The sequence below is a fragment of the Mesoplodon mirus genome (genome assembly GCF_964341445.2).
Source record: "Mesoplodon mirus genome assembly, chromosome: 13".
Lineage (NCBI taxonomy): Eukaryota > Metazoa > Chordata > Mammalia > Artiodactyla > Ziphiidae > Mesoplodon > Mesoplodon mirus.
Genome location: NC_138989.1, coordinates 27,110,366 through 27,125,844, shown reverse-complemented (window position 1 = coordinate 27,125,844; position 15,479 = coordinate 27,110,366).

The following is a 15,479-nucleotide window of genomic DNA, read 5'->3' as shown; positions in this document are numbered from 1 at the left end:
GGGCTCGTTGGGGAACAGGGTTCTTTTTTGTTTTCGGCAACACCATGCTGCATGCAGGATCTTAGTTCCCCGACTAGGGATCGAACCCACATCCCCTGCTGTGGAAGCACGGAGCCCTAACCACTAGACGACCGGGGAAGTCCATCGGGCTCTTGTTTAAAAGCTCTGCTTTGCAGCCCGCTCCCACCTGGTTGAGAGTTCCTTCTGGAGCTGTCCAAGCAGACTCGCTCACCCTGGGCCCTTCAGACCATCCACTGATGGATTCCTGGTGGATATTTTCAGAGATGCATTTTCACCCTTGACCCAAAGAGCCTGAAGTCGGGTAGAATCCCTCACTGCTGCTGTTTTCATGGAATATTAATACTCTGCCTGCGGGATCACCTGCGGGATCAGCAGACTTAGCTCCCAAGCTAAGGGTGGTTTTTATATTTTTAAAGAGTTGTAAACACAAAACATGAATGTGTGACCGGGGTCTTTGTGCCCCTTTGTAGAGTTTGTGACTTTGTATCACGGCCCAAGTGTGATATTCCTGCTGTTATTAGGAAACACTGTCCTCTGAGCATTCGCGTGTGCTTCTCTTCACAAATGTTACCTCTTTCCCATCATTTTTAGAGGCACGTGGGGTGCAGGCTGCTGGCCGGGCTCAGGTGGGCGTGCAGGGCAGTGGATGGCGCCCCCTCGTGGCGGGACCCCTTCACCGCCAGGACCTCAGTCCTGAGGTTGATTCCCAAAGGGGTTTGGTCCTTGTTTTGTTTTTTGTTGTGATGCTAGATAGTTGGTACTACATGTAAAACAAGTTATTTTTAGCCAGTCTGAGGACAGCTTGACCAGGTTTCCAGCTGGAGGATGTTTCCCCTGAGCCTGGGCTGTTTCACCCTGGAAGGCAGCCCTATCCTGGAGTTGCACTTGCAGCCCAGCCTTTGTTTCTGTGTCTGACTACTTTATGCAGGTGGAATTTAAAGGCCATAAAATTCCTTTATTCTTTTTTTCTTTTTTTAAATGCCATACCCTGGGCATCACACCACAGAAGTGATTTTTTTTTAAAATTAATTTATTTATTTATTTATTTATTTACGTTGGTCTGTGTTGCGTCTTTGTTGCTGTGCGCGGGCTTTCTCTAGTTGCGGCTCACGGGCTTCTCATTGCGGTGGCTTCTCTCCTTGTGGAGCACAGGTTCTAGGCGCACGGGCTTCAGTAGTTGTGGCACATGGGCTCAGTAGTTGTGGCTCTCAGGCTCTAGAGCACAGGCTCAGTAGTTGTGGCGCACCGGCTTAGTTGCGCCATGGCATGTGGGATCTTCCTGGACCAGGGATCAAATCTGTGTCCCCCGGATTGGCAGGCAGATTCTTAACTACTGCGCCACCAGGGAAGTCCTTCAACATATTTTCTAACATGAGTATAAATACTGACACACTTTTACACTTTTCTGAGAAGGAGGTAATGCCTAGGAGGCTCTTGTCAATATTTAGAAGTTAACGTGGTTAATTACTACTCGAGACATTTTTTTTCCCTCTTAATCAGATTAGCTGTAAGTAGTACATCTTAAAGTAATAGAAGGATACAGAATTAAGAGTGTAGAATTTGTCTTTCTGATTTTTAATTGATCTTTCTCTAATCTCCCTCACATTAAATACTAGCTGGGAAGACGCTTCAGATCCTTAATATTGAGACAAAGAGTAAAGCGAAGTCTCAGACAATGGCAGAAAGGGGGATTTATGGAAATGGGTCTTTGCGAGCACCATTGCCCTGGTGACGGAGACCACAGTCTACCCCGGAGCATGAGGTGACTCCGAGCCCACCAAGATGTTGGATGGACACGCCGGTCTCACGGGGCACTGGGCCATCCACTGCCGCACGGGTGAATACCCGAAGGGACTGCTCCTCTTGGCATCTCAGCCCAGGTGAGCTTTGGCTGCCTTCAGGGCCTGGCGTAACGGACCATCAAGGTCTAATATTTAAGTTGGTGTAGGTGTAAGGCAGGAGAAGTAGGCCCCGGACTGAAAGAAGTAGAGGTTACAAAGAAATCCAAACTTTGGATCATATAGGTATTTATTTATTTATTTAATATTTATTTATTTGGTTACACCGGGTCTTAGTTGTAGCAGGCAGGCTCCTTAGTTGCGGCTCATGGACTTCTTAGTTGTGGAATGCAAACTCTTAGTTGCGGCATACATGTGGGATCTAGTTCCCTGACCAGGGATGGAACCCGGGCCCCCTGCATTAGGAGCATGGAGTCTTATCCACTGCGCCACCAGGGAAGTCCCGGATCATATAAGTATTTAAATTCAACTTTGCCTCATCAGCTACTGTATCCCATCAGGTTACTAATATTAAATCTATAAATTATTTCTGGCACAGTTTTAAGAAGTGAATTGTTGAGGATTTTTGGTAGAACTACTTAGAACCTATAAGTTTATAGGATGAAGTTTGGGGGTCTCTATTTTAAGAGTTTTAGTGGAATGTTGCTAACCCATGTCCTTTTATAATGAAAACAGCAACTGTCTGCCATCGTTTCTTTTTTCATTCCTAATCCAGTCCTCAGATATTAGACGACTGTAGAGTGTTTGGTCTTAGATTGTTATTAGCCAATCTGGGCCATTGATCGGTCTTCCATCGCCCAGTAGAGAAGGTGGGACTGCAGGATTCTAGTACTCAGCCGACTGTCAGACATTTGAAGAGAGTGCTGCGGGGGTGTCAGATGATACCCTAAGTCAGGGAGGGCCCACAGTAGAGGGGGCCTTAAAGCTGCATTTTGCCAGCTGTAAAAGTTCACTTGGAGAGGAAAATGTGTGAAAAGGCATGGAACTGGAAGAGTGTTGCTCCTTCTGGGAGGTTGTGGTCCTCCACTATGACTGTACCTGTAGGGAGTATAAGAAGCAGCTAGCGGGCAAAGCAGGAGAGATGGGGGTGCTCTGTCCTGCAGGCGGTGGGGATTCTGCTGCAGTTTCTAAAGTGAGAGTCCTGTGATTCATCCTCCCTCTTGCAGTGGGTGATGTTGAGATGGGCCACTGTGAGACTGGAGGCCGAGAGGCTAGTTGACGGGCAGATATCGGAATAAAGCCATGCAGCATGATGTGGGGCAGAGACATGAAGGAGACAGGTGAGGAGTGAACAGAGATGGAAGGAATACTTCTCTCTACCTTGGGAGTCTCTGTGTGCTTTAGCTGGAGGCGGTGGTGTTGCAGATGAACAGGAGAGGCAAAACTTCAGATTTTAGAGGTGAAGTGGCTAGGACTTGGTGCTGGGCTGGACGTCTGCTGTCGGGGAGAGGAGAGTGAGATGGTGGCCTGGCGTTTGCCTCAGAAGAGTTGGCGTACCTGGGGTCTAACCCTTCATCTGTGATGTACGGACAAGTTTTTCTTCCTGGGTGACCTGGAGGTTCTTTGATGTAATTTAAGGGACTTACTTAGCATCACAGAACCTTCCAGTGAGAGGTCCTATAGCCTCAGTTATTTCTGGTTGTCAGGGCTGAGGGTGAAGCTGGAGTGGCAGTGTATTTGTGGGAAACCTCACATCACATCTGGGATAATGGACATTCCCATTGCTCCTACCCATGAAATGACATTATGCTGTCACCCATGTCAGGGATTGTTTGGGTCTGATTGCCAAGGCTTATGTGAAAGGAGTAATTTTATACCAGGACGTTTTCTGTGGTGCATCATCTATTACCTTGAATTACTATCTACCTTTGGCTTCCCTCTGAAAGGATTTGGATGTTGCTGGCCCTTATGGTGGGCAGAGGGTGCAAAAAAATTAAAAAGCGGTTGTGGAATGAGATGTTCATAGGGGGGCTTTCAAAAGCTTCAACATATTTTTGGGAATCTAGAAGGCCTTGTGCATGCACAGGGCTGTGCACGCATCCAAGAGAGAATTGACAAGGCCCTGAGCTCTTACCTCTGGCTGACCTTGAGGCTATGCACAAGGAAGAAGTGTAGGCTGAAGGCCAAGGCAAAATTGGAAACTGCCTTCCGGGGCACTGAAGACATGTTTCAGCACACGCAGAGCCTCTCAGTAAAGGCTGAGATTCAAGGCATTTAAGGAATCTCTTTCAGTTCATTAACTGGGCACTAAGCTAATTGAGTAGAGACTAACTGACCACATATGACAAATAACACAGACTTTACAAAATTAGTTCAAGAAATTTGCTAAACTGGGGCTTCCCTGGTGGCGCAGTGGTTGAGAGTCCGCCTGCCGATGCAGGGGACCATGGGTTCGTGCCCCGGTCCGGGAGGATCCCACATGCTACAGAGCGGCTGGGCCCGTGAGCCATGGCCGCTGAACCTGCGTGTCCGGAGCCTGTGCTCCGTAACAGGAGAGGCCACAGCAGTGAGAGGCCCGCGTACCACAAAAAAAAAAAAAAGAAAAAAGAAATTTCCTAAACCAACGAACAGCAGCAGTAAGCTCAGGTAAGGCAGGGAGTGTCTGGTTTCCAGAGTTGTCACATCATAGCATTTAAAATGTCTAGTTTTCAGGGAAAAAAATTACGGAATATGCAAAGAAGCAAAGCATAGTCCATATTCAGGGGGAAAAAAGCAGTCAATAGAAACTGTTCTGAGGAAGCCCAGACATTAGAGTTACTTTTTAAAAGACTTTAAATCAGGGGACTTCCCTGACGGTCCAGTGGTTAAGACTCCACGCTCCCAATGCAGTAGGCATGGATTCAATCCCTGGTTGGGGAACTAAGATCCCGCATGCCACATGGTGTGGCCAAAAAAAAAAAAAAAAAAAAAAGACTAAATCAGCTATTTTAAATATGTTTAAATAACTAATGGAAACCATATCTAAAAAACTAAAGTATGAGACCAACGTCTCACCACATAGATCATTAGCAATAAAGAACTAGGAAGTATTAAAAAAAAAAAAAAAAAGCCAAAACCTCATAGATCTGTGGACCATCAAGTGGGCCAGCAGACGTAATGGGAGTCCCAGACGGAAGAGAGAGAAAGGGGAAGAAAGAATTTTTGAAGAAATAATGGCCAAAACATGCCAAATTTGATTTAAAAAAAACCCACTAATGTACATAACCAGGAGGCTCAAAGAAATCCACACCCAGACATAGCACAGTTAAACCATCAAAAAGCAAAGAATCATGAAAGCAGCAAAAGAGAAGCAAACCAATCTTGTACAATGGTCTCAATAAGATGAACAACTGATTTCTCATCAGAAAGCGTGGTGGGATGAGATATTCAGAGTGCTTTTAAAAAAAGACTGCCTAGTGGGAAGCAGCTGCATAGCACAGGGAGATCAGCTCGGTGCTTTGTGACCACCTATAAGGGTGGGATGAGGAGGGTGGGAAGGAGACACGAGGCAGGAGATATGGGGATATATGTATACGTATAGCTGATTCACTTTGTTATACAGCAGAAACTAACATAACATTGTAAAGCAATTATACTCCAATAAAGATGTTAAAAAAAAAAAGACTGTCAAGCAGAAATTCTGTATCCAGCAAATCTATCCTTCAAATATTGAAGGGGAAATTAAGGCATTCCAGGTAAACAAAAACTGAGAGAACTTGTCTCTAACAGACCTGTTTTGTAGGAAATACTAAAGAGAATCCTTCAGGTGGAAATGAAAAGACACAAGTAAGAACTTGACCCACATGAAGAAATAAAAGAGTCCTGATATAAGTATCTAGATAGGCAAATATACAAGACTGTAAATGTAATTTTTGTTTATAACTCTTTTTCCTCCTGTCTGTGTTAAAAGACAACTACATTGAGCAATAATTATAAATCTGTGTTGATACGTATATAGAGTATATAAAGATGTAATTTGTATGACAGTACTAGTACAAAGGAGGGAGGAGGCACAGAGCTATACAGGAGCAAAGGTTTTGTGTGCTGTTGAAATGATATTGGTATGAATCCAAATCAAATTATGAGGTTAATTGTAATACTCAGGCAACCACTAAGGAGATAACTAAAAATAGTAGAAGAAATAACAAGGTAATTGAAATGACACATTGGAAAATATCTATTTAACACAAAAGAAGGCAGTAATGAAAGAATAAAGAAACAAAAAAGATGTAAGACATGAAGAAAACAAATAACAAAATGGCAGAAGTAAATCTTACCTTATTGATAGTTGTATTAAATGGATCAAACACTCTGATAAAAAAGCAGAAATTGGCAAAGTATTTTTTAAAACAACATGATCCAACTGTATGCTGTCTACAGGAGACAAACTTTAAATTCAAAGACAAAATAGGGAGTTCTTTGGTGGCCTAGTGGTTAGGATTCCAGGCTTTCACTGCTGTGGCCCAGGTTCAATTCCTGGTTGGAGAAGTTCCCGCAAGTCACATGGTGCAGCCAAAAAACAAAACAGAAACAATCAATCAATCAATCAGTCAATAAATTCAAGGACATGATAGATTGAAAATAAAAGGATGGGAAAGATATACCATGCAAACTGTACTCCGAAGACAGCTGGATTGGCCATATTAATATCAGATAAAATAGACATTAAGATAAAAATTACTACTAAAAACTTATACATGAATGTTCATAGCTGCACTGTTTATTCTAGCCAAAAAGTGGAAACGGTCCAAATGTCCATCAGCTGCTAAGTACATAAATAAAATGTATGTCCATACAATGGAATATTAAGTTGATGGTAAAAGGAAATGAAGTACTGATGTATGCTATACCATGATTAACTTTGGACATATTAAGCTAAGGGAAAGATGTACGATTCCACTTAGATGAGATGTTCAGAATAGTTATCTATAGAGACAGAAAATAGGTGAGTAGTTGCTTAGACTTGGGGTGGAGTGTGAAGGTCGGATGGAGATTGATGGCCAATGAGGTTCCTCTTAAGTGATGAAAGTGTTGAAAATTATAACCATGGCTGCACAATCCTGTGAAAAACTAAAAACTTGAATGGCGTGCTTTAAACAAATGAGTTCTGTGGTGTGTGAGTTATATCTCAATAAAGTTGTTAATACCTTTGGGAATCATGCATATTTACAGGGAGATCATCATGTTTAATAAAATGTTTTAAAGTAAAAGACTATAAATCACAGTGTCACTTGTTTATGCTTTGCTGACAGAATTAAAACCAATGATTAAAAAAATGCAAGCTAAACCTCTTTTACTCTCACGCCACTTCTGACACCAAAGGTGTTGGGTTTTCTACATCAGACAATTCTCCAGTTCTTTGTGGACAGCAGCTGGGTGTCCAAGAATCCACCTGTGTTCTGATGCTAACACCCAGGGTTGGTGCATACTCCTGCCAGACTCCCCACCCCTTCAGACCCCAGTCTCAAGCTCCAGGCCACCTGTACCTACAGGCTGTCAATCAGGGGCTCCCACAGTCCCTCTTCAGGGTCAGTAATTTGCTACAATGGCTCATAGAACTCAGGAAGGCGCTTTACTTACGAATGGTTTATTATGAGAGGTAAACTTCAAACCATCCATTTGTTCTCTGTAACAAATGGACATCCACGTGCAAAATAATGGAGTGGAGCCTCTACCTCACCATATACAAAATTAACTCAAAGGATCAAAGATCTAAATTTAAGAGCTAAAACTATAAAAATCTTCAGAAGAAAACGGGAAATATGCATGACTTTGTATTTGCCCATGGATTCTTAGGTGCAACACCAAAGGCATGATCAACAAGAAAAAAATAGATAAATTGGACTTTATCAGAACTAAACTTTTGTGCATCAAAGAATATTGTCAAGAAAGTGAAAAGGCAGCCTACAGAATGGGAGAAAGTATTTGCAAATCATGCATCTGATAAGAGTCTAGTATCCAGAATAAACAGAGACAGTTTACAAGTCAGCCACAAAAAGATGTCCCAATTAAAAAATGGGCAAAGGGGCCTCCCTGGTGGCGCAGTGGTTGAGAGTCCGCCTGCCGATGCAGGGGATACGGGTTCGTGCCCCGGTCTGGGAGGATCCCATATGCCGCGGAGCGGCTGGGCCCGTGAGCCATGGCCGCTGAGCCTGTGCGTCCGGAGCCTGTGCTCCGCAACGGGAGAGGCCACAACAGTGAGAGGCCCGCGTACAGCAAAAAAAAAAAAAAATGGGCAAAGGATGCAAAAATCCTCAACAAAATACTAGCAAACAGAATCCAACAGCACAGGGACTTCCCTGGTGGCACAGTGGTTAAGAATCCGCCTGCCAATTCAGGGGACAGGGGTTCAAGACCTGGTCCGGGATGATCCCACATGCTGTGGAGCAGCTAAGCCCGTGCACCACAACTACTGAGCCTGCGCTCTAGAGCCCGTGAGCCACAACTCCTGAGCCCATGTGCTACAACTACTGAAGCCTGTGTGCCTAGAGCCCATGTTCTGCAACTAGAGAAGCCACCGCAATGAGAAGCCTGCGCACTGCAACAAAGAGTAGCCCCTGCTTGCCACAACTAGAGAAAGGCTGTGCACAGCAACAAAGACCCAATGCAGCCAAAAATAAATAAATAAATTTATTTATATTTAATAGTAAATATATTTACCCTTATCAGATAAATAAATAAATAAATAAAAATTTAAAAAAGAATGCAACAGCACATTAAAAGGATTATACCCCATGATCAAGTGGGGTTTACCCCAGGAAGGCAAGGATTCTTCAGTATATGCAAATCAATCAATGTGATAAACCATATTAACAAATTGGAAGAGAAAAACCATATGATAACCTCAATAGATGCAGAAAAAGCTTTTGACAAAATTCAACACCCATTTATGACAAAAACCATCCAGAAGGTAGGCAGAGAGGGAACTTACCTCAACATAATAAAAGCCATATATGACAAACCCACATCCAACATGGTTCTCAGTGGTGAAAAACTGAAACCATTTCCACTAAGATCAGGAACAAGACAAGGTTACCCACTCTCACCACTGTTATTCAACATAGTTTTGGAAGTTTTAGCCACAGTAATCAGAGAAGAAAAAGAAAAGGAATCCAAATCAGAAAAGAAGAAGTAAAACTGTCACTGTTTGCAGATGACATGATATTATACATAGAGAATCCTAAAGCTGCTGCCAGAAAACTACTAGAGCTAATCAATGAATTTGGTAAAGTAACAGGATACAAAATTAATGCACAGAAATCTCTTGCATTCCTATACACTAATGATGAAAAATCTGAAAGAGAAATTAAGGAGACACTCCCATTTACCATTGCAACAAAAAGAATAAAATACCTAGGAATAAACCTACCTAAGGAGATAAAAGACCTGTATGCAGAAATCTATAAGACACTAATGAAAGAAATTAAAGATGATACAAATAGATGGAGAGATATACCATGTTCTTGGATTGGAAGAATCAACATTGTGAAAATGACTCTACTACCCAAAGCAGTGTACAGATTCAGTGCAATCCCTATCAAACTACCAATGGCGTTTTTCACAGAACTAGAAGAAAAAATTTCACAACTTGTATGGAAACACAAAAGACCCCAAATAGCCAAAGCAATCTTGAGAAAGAAAAACAGAGCTGGAGGAATCAGGCTCCCTGACTTCAGACTATACTACAAAGCTACAGTAATCAAGACAGTATGGTGCCGGCTCAAAAACAAATATAGATCAATGGAACAGGATAGAAAGCCCAGAGATAAACCCACAACCTATGGTCACCTTATCTTTGATAAAGGAGGCAAGAATATACAATGGAGAAAAGACAGCCTCTTCAATAAGTGGTGCTGGGAAAACTGGACAGCTACATGTAAAAGAATGAAATTAGAACACTCCCTAACACCATACACAAAAATAAACTCAAAATGGATTAAAGACCTAAATGTAAGGCCCTATAAAACTCTTCGAGGAAAACATAGGCAGAACACTGTATGACATAAATCACAGCAAGATCCTTTTTGACCCACCTCCTAGAGAAATGGAAATAAAAATAAAAATAAACAAATGGGACCTAATGAAACTTAAAAGCTTTTGCACAGCAAAGGAAACTATAAACAAGATGAAAAGACAACCCTAAGAATGGGAGGAAATATTTGCAAACAAAGCAACAACAAAGGATTAATCTCTGAAATATACAAGCAGCTCATGCAGCTCAATATCAAAAAAAAATGCAACCCAATCCAAAACTGAGCAGAAGACCTAAATAGACATTTCTCCAAAGATACAGATTGCCAACAAACACATGAAAGGATGCTCAACATCACTAATCATTAGAGAAATGCAAATCAAAACTACAGTGAGGGGGGCTTCCCTGGTGGCGCAGTGGTTGGGAGTCCGCCTGCCGATGCAGGGGATGCGGGTTCATGCCCCAGTCTGGGAAGATCCCACGTGCCGCGGAGCAGCTGGGCCATGGCTGCTGAGCCTGTGTGTCCAGAGCCTGTGCTCCGCAGCGGGAGAGGCCACAGCAGTGAGAGGCCCGCGTACCGAAAAAAAAAAAAAACTACAATGAGGTATCACCTTACATCGGTCAGAACGGTCATCATCAAAAAATCTACAGACAATAAATGCTGGCGAGGGTGTGGAGAAAGGGAACCCTCTTGCACTGTTGGTGGGAATGTAAATTGATACAGCCACTATGGAGAACAGTATGGAGGTTCCTTAAAAATCTAAAAATAGAACTACCATATGACCCAGCAATCCCACTAGTGGGATTGAGAAAACCATAATTCAAAAAGTCATGTACCACAATGTTCATTGCAGCTGTATTTACAATAGACAGGATGTGGAAGCAAACTAAGTGTCCATCGACGGATTGATAAAGAAGATGTGGCATATATATATACAATGGAATATTACTCAGCCATAAAAAGAAACGAAATTGAGTTATTTGTAGTGAGGTGGATGGACCTAGAGACTGTAAGTAAGTCAGAAAGAGAAAAACAAATACCGTATGCTAACACATATATACAGAATCTAAAGAAAAAAATGGTTCTGATGAACCTAGGAACAGGACAGGAATAAAGACACAGACGTAGAGAATGGACTTGAGGACATGGGGAGGGGGAAGGTTAAGCTGGGATGAAGAGAGTAGCACTGACATATATACACTACCAAATGTAAAATAGATAGCTAGTGGGAAACAGCCGCATAGCACAGGGAGATCAGCTCAGCACTTCGTGTCCACCTAGAGGGGTGGGATAGGGAGGGTGGGAGGGAGATGCAAGAGGGAGGGGATAAGGGGATATATGTATATGTATAGCTGATTCACTTTGTTATACAGAAGAAACTAACACATCATTGTAAAGCAATTATACTCCAATAAAGATGTAAAAAAATAGAATAAAATTAAAAAATAAAAATAAATTAAAAATGAGCAAAAAGACTTGAATAGACATTTATCTAAAGAAGATACACAAATAGCCAATAAGCACATGAAAAGATGGTCAACGTCACTAGCAAATTGCAAATCAAAGTCACAATGAACTACTTCTTAGAATTGTGGTAATTTTTTAAAAATGGAAAATAAGTATTTGTGGGGATATGGAATGATTGGATCTGTTGTTAAAAAAAAATCAATAGTCAATCTAAGAAAGAAATGGAAACTTCTAGTCAAGCCAACCTGAGGATTATAACCCAGAGACGGTCTTTCAGAAAGGTCTGAGGACTGTTCCAAAGATGAAAGGGGGGATGTGAATGGACAAAACAGAAACAAACTCACAGACTTAGAAACCAAATTTATGGTTACCAAAGGGGAAAGGGGAGAGGGATAATTTAGGAGTTTGGGATTAACATATACACACTACTATACATAAAATGGATAACCAACAAGGACCTACTATATATAGCACAGAGAACTGAATATTCTGTAATAACCTAAATGGGAAAAGAATCTGACAAAGAATATATATATATATATGTATAGCCGAATCACTTTGCTGTACACCTGAAACTAACACAACATTGTAAATAAACTATACTCCAATATAAAATTTTTTTTAAGCTTTTAATAAAAATAAATAAATAAAATTTTAAAAAGAGGAAAGAGGGGAGGCCAGTATATATGTGATTTTGGTGAAGGGATATGTGCATCCAAGCACCCAGCTTGGTAGAAGGTTATTACTATTCTCGAGGAACACATTACCTTAGTTAATAGTTTTAGTGCTTTTCTAAGTATGGGAAGAGGCAATAAAAATTCATTAAAAAATTTTCTCCTGAAAATATCTAAGTCTCTGAGGGCCAGTTCTGCCAGTTTTCCCAGAGCACAAAGTGCCTCATCCCGATCTTCACCCTGAATTCCTTTCAGGTAGGTCAGCGACTGCAGTGGTTAATGACTTGATTCTTGTAGAATTGGGTAGTGGGCAACATTCTCTATGTTACGGTCCCTTCCCTTTCAGCCTTAATTTAGACCAAGGTTTGGGAGGCATTTCATGACGGATTTGTCCCATGGTGTTAGGAATGCTCATTCCCAGGTCAGGTGAGGATTTCCTTGATAGGCCCCTCAATGTGCTGTTACCAGACTAGACCCTGTTAACTAACAGTAGCCCAAGGCCTCTGGGCCGCCTGTCCTACTAGTCTGTTATTGCCCTGTTGTTGCTTCTTTCCACATCTAGAGCTACACTATTGAAATTCCTGATCTTACAGAACTATATATTTGGTCAGTTGTTTCAGGTCTTCTGGTCATCATTATTTTTATCAGAGGCTCAGTCAGACATTTGGTCATGAAAGAAACAATAATCTTGGGCTTCCCTGGTGGCGCAGTGGTTAAGAATCCGCCTGACAGAGAAAAACAAATATCGTATATTAATGCATATATGTGGACCTAGAAAAATGGTACAGATGAACCGGTTTGCGGGGCAGAAATAGAGACATAGATGTAGAGAACAAACGTATGGATACCAAGGGGGAAAGTGGCAGGTTGGGTGGTGATGGTGTGATGAATTGGGAGATTGGGTTTGACATATATACACTAATATGTATAAAATAGATAACTAATAAGAACCTGCTGTATAAAAAAAATAAAATAAAATTCAAATATTAAAAAAAAAAATCCGCCTGACAATGCAAGGGACACAGGTTCGAGCCCTGGTCCAGGAAGATCCCACATGCCACAGAGCAGCTAAGCCCGTGTGCCACAACTACTGAACCTGCGCTCTAGAGCCCATGAGCCACAACTACTGAGCCCATGTACAACTACTGAAGCCCGCATGCCTAGAGTCCGTGCTCTGCAACAAGAGAAGCCACTGCAGTGAGAAGCCCATGCACCACAACGAAGAGTAGCCCCCGCTTGCTACAACTGGAGAAAGCCCGTGTGTAGCAACGAAGAGGCAACGCAGCCAAAAATAAATAAATAAATTTATTTTAAAAAGAAAAGAAACAATAATCTTGTAAAATAGGCAGAATATAACTAGTGACATTAATAAGGTCATCAGCAAGTATTTAAGCTGAGAACTCCAGCCCAGTATCTCCCTAGGTCATCTGACCAGTCTATTCTGCACCAATCGCTGTCTTTAAGGGAAATGATATAGTGGCCTTGTACATAAAGTCCACCAAAGACGTCTGTACCTACAAGGCCAGGGTTGGATCATCATGACCCCTTACAGAACTGAGAAAGGAATGTTACCTCCTAAGGAGTTAAATGGCTGGCACCAGAAGGAGAAAAATTGATCTTTGTGGTTGAGCAGGTATTTCTGCCATTGGGGAGTCTGGTTCATGCTTAATGCAGATGCACAATGTACAGTGGAGGGGAGGGAGGAGGCTCAAATGAGCAGAGAAAAAATTTTATTTAAATGTTGCTTGTCTTGCCTTAAAATATGAATTTTATTTCATCAGAAGCCTCGTAGGTTAATAGGCCTCCGTCCGCGCCCCCATTCTGTTCTTGTCGCCACCGCCCAGCTATAGCAAAGCTCACGCCTGCGGTGCACTAGGCCCTCGTCACCTGGTCAGGAACAGCCCTTTGTTAGGTCCTCGGCCCCACCCACCCATCGAGAAGAACTTTCCTAAGCTCCCATTTACCTAAGGTGCCCGTAGGCGGGGATTCCAGGCCCCCCATGTTGACCGGCAGGAGCCCCTTCTCTCGCTGCATCAGCCCCACTTCCTGCCTGGTCACCCTCCGCTTGCCTGAATCTCTGGGGTTCCCCCTTCTCTCTGACCAGCCGGACCCACTGTCCCCCAAGTTCACACCCATTTCCTCTGCTTGGCCTCCCTGACCCTTGTTCCGTGTCTCCAACCCACCTCTGCTTGTGAGTTTCCCAGACTTTTTTAGCTGCGGCACCTCTCCACTCGATGAAAGGAACTTGAAGCTTTTCTGATGAGAGCAGGGGTGGCCTCTCGTCCACTGTCCTTTCTCCGATTCTTGAAGAGTCTCACGTCCCCAGCACAACCTTGAACAACTCAGGCCTTTGCCACGATCAACTGTCTTGTGGTTATGAGATCCTGTCTGCTGCCTGCCCTGGCAGCGTTTCCAGGAGAGCAGGGCAGTGGGGCTGGAAGAGTATCCAAGATCCCAGTGGAGCCCAGAGACGGGGAGGGACCCAGCCAACGTGCCGGAACTGGCCGTCCCCAGGGGTCCTGGCGCTGGGTCTTAATGTTCTCTTGCTGTTCAGTGGGTCAGTGAGTGATGCAAGCCTCTGACAGAGACTGTCTTGTTCTGTCAGACGCGGTGTTAACTTCAGCCTTTCAGAGCGTGGACCTCAGGCGTTTAGTTTGAGGGCTCACCTCCCTTTCCGCCCACCTGCAGGCCCCCTGCAGCTGAAAAGAACTCTTCCCCCACCTCCTCCAAGTCCCCCCTGGCCTCTCCGCACCATCCCCGCCACAGCCATGAGCACACATAGCTCCCCTCCAGCATGGAGCCCCTGCGATGGGGCCTGGAGAAGCAGGTGCTGTGCTCCCCAAGTCACCTCTCCCAGCCGAGGTCTAAAGACACGGAGACTTCCCTGGTGGCGCAGTGGTTAAGAATCCACCTGCCAGGGCCTCCCTGGTGGCGCAGTGGTAGAGAGTCCGCCTGCCGATGCAGGGGATACGGGTTCGTGCCCCGGTCTGGGAGGATCCCATATGCCGCGGAGCGGCTGGGCCCGTGAGCCATGGCCGCTGAGCCTGTGCGTCCGGAGCCTGTGCTCCGCAACGGGAGAGGCCACAACAGTGAGAGGCCCGTGTACAGCAAAAAAAAAAAAAAAAGAATCCACCTGCCAAAATAAAAAAAATAAAAGAGACACCAGGCACAGATGGTTTTAGAAATTAATTCTAACACTAATGAATATATAATTTTTTTAGTCCACCAATTCTAGACTGTAGAAAAACATAAAGACCTTTTGAATAAAGTTAGAATAGCCTTAATTAAAAAAAAGTGAAAGTAACAAAAAAAAAAAAAAAAAAAGACTCCACCTGCCAATGCAGGGGACACAAGTTTAAGCCCTGGTCCGGGAAGATCCCACATGCTGCCGAGCTACTAAGCCCATGCGCCACAACTACTGAGCCTGCTCTCTAGAACCCGCGAGTTACAACTACTGAGCCTGTGTGCCACAACTACTGAAGCCCGCACATCTAGAGCCCGTGCTCCACAATAAGGGAAGCCCATGCACTGCAATGAAGAGTAGCCTCCGCTCGCCACAACTAGAG